This window comes from Triticum aestivum, chromosome 6D (genome assembly GCF_018294505.1).
Source record: "Triticum aestivum cultivar Chinese Spring chromosome 6D, IWGSC CS RefSeq v2.1, whole genome shotgun sequence".
NCBI lineage: Eukaryota > Viridiplantae > Streptophyta > Magnoliopsida > Poales > Poaceae > Triticum > Triticum aestivum.
The window spans coordinates 26,117,831-26,124,443 of NC_057811.1; the positions used below are offsets into that span (position 1 = coordinate 26,117,831).

Consider the following 6,613-nt stretch of genomic DNA (forward strand, 5'->3'; position numbering starts at 1 on the left):
TCCCAATTTAGCAAAGCATGCTTTATCTTTAGGGGCTGGTCCCCATGTTTAGTTAGGTCAGCGTCAGCCCAATGGACTTCCTTTCGTCCATATAAACATCATGACGGTTTAATAAAACTTCGTGCGATTGTATAAAAAAAGTTGTTTCTCTGCCATTTGGTCCCAACTTGTAGCTATGGTTCTCACCAGATATCATTTGTATCCCAAGCGTTGCGGAGTTTTATTAAAGACCCTTGTGCACTTGAAAAGAAAAATTGAGAACCCTCACATCAATTATTTTTTCTAGAATAGAACGCTTGCCTCAAATGACCCTTTATATTTGTCAGCGACCGAGGTATGCTTCCCTCAAATGAATTGTTGTATAATCTTAGAGATTCCAATACTACACAATTCTGAATGCTGTCGGGTATCTTGCCAGACAACCGGTTTCCTGATAGAGCAAGTCGGTTAAGATTTGACAAACTACCAACTTCATTAGGAAGGGGTCCCGAAAGGGAATTATATGACAAGTCCAAGTACCTAGAAAGGCTAGGCAATTTAAAAATCTCTCTAGGTATTGAACCATTAAGTCTGTAGTTCATTGAAAGATCGAGCACAACAAGTTTTTTCAAGTCCCCGAGGCTTGCCGGAATTGGCCCCTCCAAGTTTCCTTGGTATGCAGAAAGGATACTCAACTGCGAAAGGTTCCCTAGCGATGATGGTATGAGGCCAGACAAGCTATTATTATGCAAGGCTAGCTCGATCAATTTTACTAGCTTACCGATGCTCTCGGGAATCACTCCGGATATGGGAGTATTTGCTATCACAAGTAATTCCAAACCAACCAAGTTGCCGATGTATATGCATATCACCTTCGATAAACATCAATTCAGGCACAACCTCCTTCAGGAACCTCTGTTGAAAAACGTAATAGTAACATATATAGTTAGCAATGTAGTTTACTTAAGAAGAATGTATGCAATGAAGTTACCATCATTAACAAAATCTTACCAAGTTTTTGGCAGTGAAGTTACCATCAAGCAATTTATGGACTAGTGGCACGTATCTAGTAAAATTTGGGCTGATAGAGTGATTGGTTCTAATTTTTATAGGCTTCAACATCATCTATGAATGAGACAAGATAACCTTTCTCCTCACAATTGAGCTCAGAGTCATAGCTGTAGTATGTGTTGTCTACAACCTTCTGAGTATTTCTTGAAGATAAGAAATAAGTTGACAATTATAATAAGCTTAGTACCGATGAACACCAAATATTTTTAAATTAACAATATAAAATACTTAACTTGACAAATTAGTTTGACAAACTCACATCTAGGTAAAACTGGAGGCATATCCACATCCACCCAGATGTCGATATTATCATCATCAATATAATCTTCGGGACGAATATCAAATCTTATTTGCATATCCTCCTGAAATCCATATGCCTTGCAGAGAGCTTCCCAATTAGTGCAACGAAATGGGAGGGATTGACCGCACTGTACAGCTTAACCAGAAACTCATAACCATGTTTAGTTCTTAAGTGAGCCCTCCTCGTCTCCATATTCTCAAAGTCTTCAAAACGAAGCTTCTCCAATACATATGGTCTAGCATGGCATGGGATGTACTAATCAAATTGAAAAAAATCCAGAAATTACACGTTGAACAAAAGAAGCACGAGTGATGATATTAATTCCGATAAAATGCTTGTCGTTGCGTACCGTACAAACATCAAAGGTCTCTTCCAGCTTCACGGTGAAAAACCTATCATTTTGGAGGTGAGGAAACCTGTCGCACATACCCCGGTCATCGTAACAATACCCGCACTCCGGGATCCAATCGTCATCAGACATCTCCTGTGTTCAAAATTCAAAGATTATGACTCGACGGCAAAACCCAAAATGTCATTTGATGCTCTTTTCGGCAAATCAAAGGCACTCAATATTTACTACATTCTAGAACAAGTCATGCTCAAATCCACGGAAAAATCCAGCATGACCTTTGCTAAAAAAGGACATATCGAGCGCCTGACATTTGCCGGATCGAAAATTAATCAACACTCTGGCAAAACATAGGCCACTTGGAGGTGTTCCCTCCAAACATAGGCCACTTGGGCAAGCACATATCTTATTTGAGAAACACTAAGTAAATATACATGTTTATATCTACATCATATTTGAGCATGGGGAGGAGCTCGAGGGGGTCCAGTGGGTGCCGTGATGCTTTTAGAGGCCTCCAGGCGAGGCGGGTAGGTAGGAGGTGGCCACGCACCTTCGTCCTCCTGGCAGGGGAGGAATATGACAGGGAGGAGGCTGCTAGGCTGGGCCAGGTAGTGAGCTGCCAGGTGAGTTTTCCCTTTTATTCTTTTTCTGTTTTTCTTTTCTATTGTTTGTTTTGATTTAGTAAAAATATTAAACCATTTTTTTTCTTTTGATAATTTTTGTAGGGACTAGATGGAGTATTCCAGAGCCCCTCACAACTTTTTAGAATTATTGGAGCTATAAATTAGTCCCATTTCAAATGCATTATGGGTTAACTCAAAGACCAGAAATATCCTAGCTAAATGTGCACCATTTCTGGTTTAGGTTTCCACCTTGTGCCATAATCATGAACATTTTTTAAGACATTTTGGGTGCACTGAAAATATTTTTAAGTTGAACATATTTGAATTCCATTTGGTGCTAGGGTTTGATCATTCCCAATTCAAGTTTCATTGAATTTAAACATGATGCAAACAAGATGCTAACACTAGGTGCATACCAGAGTAGGGATGTGACACCGGCAAAAACCCGTTTCAAACAATAAGAAATCTCCCAAAAACCTACATAGAAAATAGAGACCTCATTTTGTTGCAAATAAAATGGGCCCCATGACAAACAAAACACAAACTGAAGTGACATACATACACACATCTATTGTTGAAGGCTCATATCATTCTAGCTCAAATGTCTCAAGCCGAGGCCCTCCATGCTCCCCTATACGCTTACCAGCAAACAGGAGGTATGCATCTCTGATTGCATGCATCTCTGCCGCTGCATCTCTTGTCGGTGCTCGGTCTTGAGCTCGTGTCTTTGAGCAGGATATGCCAAGCCTCAAGACTGAAAGCAAGCACTCCTGAATTCTAATACTTGTAGTGTTATCCTGTTGTCCATTGTGTAGCCAGATTGTTGGGTCAGCTATCTCCAAGGTTCTATCTGGAAGAGCATCCTCAGCAAACTTATGCAGATCCAATGAATCTCTGAAAGTGCCTTCCGTTGGGCTCCTTCCGGTAAACATCTCAAGCAGCAATATGCCAAGACTATAGATATCGCCGGGTGTTGAGACAGCAGATCCTTCTCCGTACTCTGCAATTATGAAAAAAAATTGTGGTTAGCATGCCATATTGGAGTGAAAAGTAAAATATAAAATTAGAAGAGTCCTAGTCACCTGGAGCAACATAGCCTATGGAACCTCTAATTCCAGTTGAGCTATATGAAGTTTGCATCCCCTCACTTGTATTTTCTTGAAGGATCCTTGATATGCCAAAGTCTCCAACTCGTGCGCTCATGTCTTCATCAAGAAGAATGTTGCTTGGCTTAAGGTCACAATGGATTACCAAAGATTGACAGTAGTTGTGCAAATATTCTACCGCATCCATAATATCTACAGCAATATCAAGTCTCTGGGCAAGGCTGAGCGTGTTGTTTAAAGTGGGCTCTTGTGATTTTGGATGAAGCCAACCATCCAAGCTACCATTGGGCATGAACTCAAAAACTAATGCCTTGAAATCTTGACCTTGGTGGTTGACGCTTGAACAAGACGTAATGATCTTAATGAGACAGCGGTGTCGTATTCTTCTCATGGCCTCACACTCGACCTGAAAACTCTTGGAATACCTAGATTGATTGAGATTAAACACCTTGACAGCCAATGTTCTTTCTTCGTTGTCCAAAATACACGTATAAACCACACCATAACTTCCTCTTCCAAGCAAGTTGGCTTCTGAAAAATTGTTAGTTCCTCTCAATAATGCATGATAGGGGATTCTCTTGTAATGGTCATCAGCAATTGAATTTTGTGCTAATATCTTCTGGCTTGGTTTGAGCTTCTTGCAAAGTATCCAAACAAGAAGAATAACTGAAAGTGAAAACAAGATTGCTCCAGCTATTACTAGAGAGATTACGAGAGACTTTGGCATCTTTTTTTTGTTCTTTCTTATGGAGCATGGAGGCAAATGAAGTTGAGGTGTACCACCACACAAATTGGCATTCCCATTAACTGCTAAGTAAGTGATGTTTCTGAAAACACCTTCATTTGGCACCTCACCTTGCAAATTATTGAAGGATATATCCAGTTCAGACAATGATGTCAAATTCTGTAGAACTAATGGGATTGACCCAGAGAAGTTGTTGTGTGCTAGGTACAGTCCCTCCGGGTTTCTAATGCTACCAAGGGCCTCAGGAATATTACCAGAGAACTTATTCATGGTTAGGACCAGTATACGGAGCCCCTTTATATTTGTCAGCGACCGAGGTATGCTTCCCTCAAATGAATTGTTGTATAATCTTAGAGATTCCAATACTACACAATTCTGAATGCTGTCGGGTATCTTGCCAGACAACCGGTTTCCTGATAGAGCAAGTCGGTTAAGATTTGACAAACTACCAACTTCATTAGGAAGGGGTCCCGAAAGGGAATTATATGACAAGTCCAAGTACCTAGAAAGGCTAGGCAATTTAAAAATCTCTCTAGGTATTGAACCATTAAGTCTGTAGTTCATTGACAGATCGAGCACAACAAGTTTTTTCAAGTCCCCGAGGCTTGCCGGAATTGGCCCCTCCAAGTTTCCTTGGTATGCAGAAAGGATACTCAACTGCGAAAGGTTCCCTAGCGATGATGGTATGAGGCCAGACAAGCTATTATTATGCAAGGCTAGCTCGATCAATTTTACTAGCTTACCGATGCTCTCGGGAATCACTCCGGATATGGGAGTATTTGCTATCACAAGTAATTCCAAACCAACCAAGTTGCCGATGTCTGCAGGTATACTCCCAGAGACCCTATTGTCATGTAAGTTTAACCGCTGGAGAGTCGTTGAGAGGTTCACAATTGAACCCGGTAGTTGTCCTCCAAAGGAATTTTTGTATAGTGCCAATTGCTGCAGTTGGCTGCAATTTGCCAAGGATGTTATAAATTCCCACCCCTTGTTGTCATTCGCTTCGATTTCATTGTTACCCAACTCCAGATATTGGAGAGCTGCGAGCCTCCCCAATGTGGGAGGCATATACCCACTAAATTTGTTCTGTGTGAGGTCAAGTGATATGAGGGAAGATATGTTGGATATTGAGGAAGGGATGGTTCCTGTGAAGTGATTGAAACCCAAGCCAAGCCTTTCCAACTTGGGGAGCTTGCATCCGATATCATCCGGAATGCTTCCGTACAACATATTCGAGCCGACATCAAATACTGCCAATGACGACCAGTTGTAAAGAGAAGGTGGGAGCATACCATGGAGGTTGTTTTCGGCGAGATTGAAATATCGCATGCTCTGGAAACTTCCGAGCCTGGTGGGATTGAGCTCACAAGATTGTTTCCGAAGAGATTGAAATATCGCATGCTCTGGATGGTTCCGAGCCCCTGCGGGATTGAACCAGTGAAATGGTTATAAGTGAGTTCGAGGACCTGTAGATGGGAAAGATTGGCCAGTGACGCCGGGATGGACCCTGTGAAGCCGTTGTTTCTCAGCATGAGCACTGTCAGGTACTTGAGCTTCTCGCCAAGCTCAGCCGGGATGTGCCCGCCAAGCGTGTTGTTATCCAGTCTCATTTCAGTCATGCTGATGCAGGAGCTCAGGTTCGCTGGCAATGTGCCGGAGAAGGAGTTCTTGCCCAAGTAGAGCCACTGCAGGCGACGGAGGCGGCCGAGGCTTGCTGGAATGTCCCCGTATAGCGAGTTGACACCCAGGTCGAGCATCCGCAGGAACGTGAGGTTCCCGATTGCCGGGGAGAGCGGTCCGGTGAGCCCGGCGCCGCTCAATCTTAGTTCCACCACCCGCGCTGGCCTCCGGTGGTTGCACGTCACGCCTTCCCAGCTGCAGAAGCCGGTGCTGCTGCTGTTCCAGGAGGCCAGCGAGCCGCCATGGCTGAGCTGCACTTTGAAAGCAAGCAATGCGGCCTCATCGCCGGCGCTCACAAGGGCGACCAACAGGACGGCAACAAGTGAGCATAGCAAGCTCATGGCGATGTGATCACCTCTATTTTTGTGTCCCTCTTTGCATGTGCTCTTGGTTTGGTTTGGAAGAAGCACTTGCGTGTTCCATATATATGCTAGCTTATTAGCTTAGTTGGTCATGTGGGTGTTGCAATTGCTGTGGTAATAATATTGAGCTTTCTGTCCGTCAGCACAGCTCTCGAAATCTCCACCTTGATGAAGAGTTTTCTACCATCTGTCAGCAAAGCAAAGCAAAGCTAGGCTGTTAATTTACCATGGTTGAGCAAAGACTTGATGGTTTCGAAAAAGTTGGTATGACCATAGGTCCGTGTAATCTTCCAGTCTCCGATGTCTTATAATTAAGGGACCTTTCCTACATATATTGGGTGTTGCTGGTGGAGTCTGGGTGAAATAAAAATAATGGCCGGCCCTGATGGGCATGTTG

At 43.0% G+C, this 6,613-nt stretch overlaps 1 pseudogene; it reads right to left on the reverse strand.

The window, feature by feature from the left end:
• Positions 1-269: 269 nt before the first annotated feature.
• LOC123143658 (putative receptor-like protein kinase At3g47110) lies at positions 270-6,195 on the reverse strand (annotated as a pseudogene).
• Between the last annotated feature and the right edge of the window lie 418 nt (positions 6,196-6,613).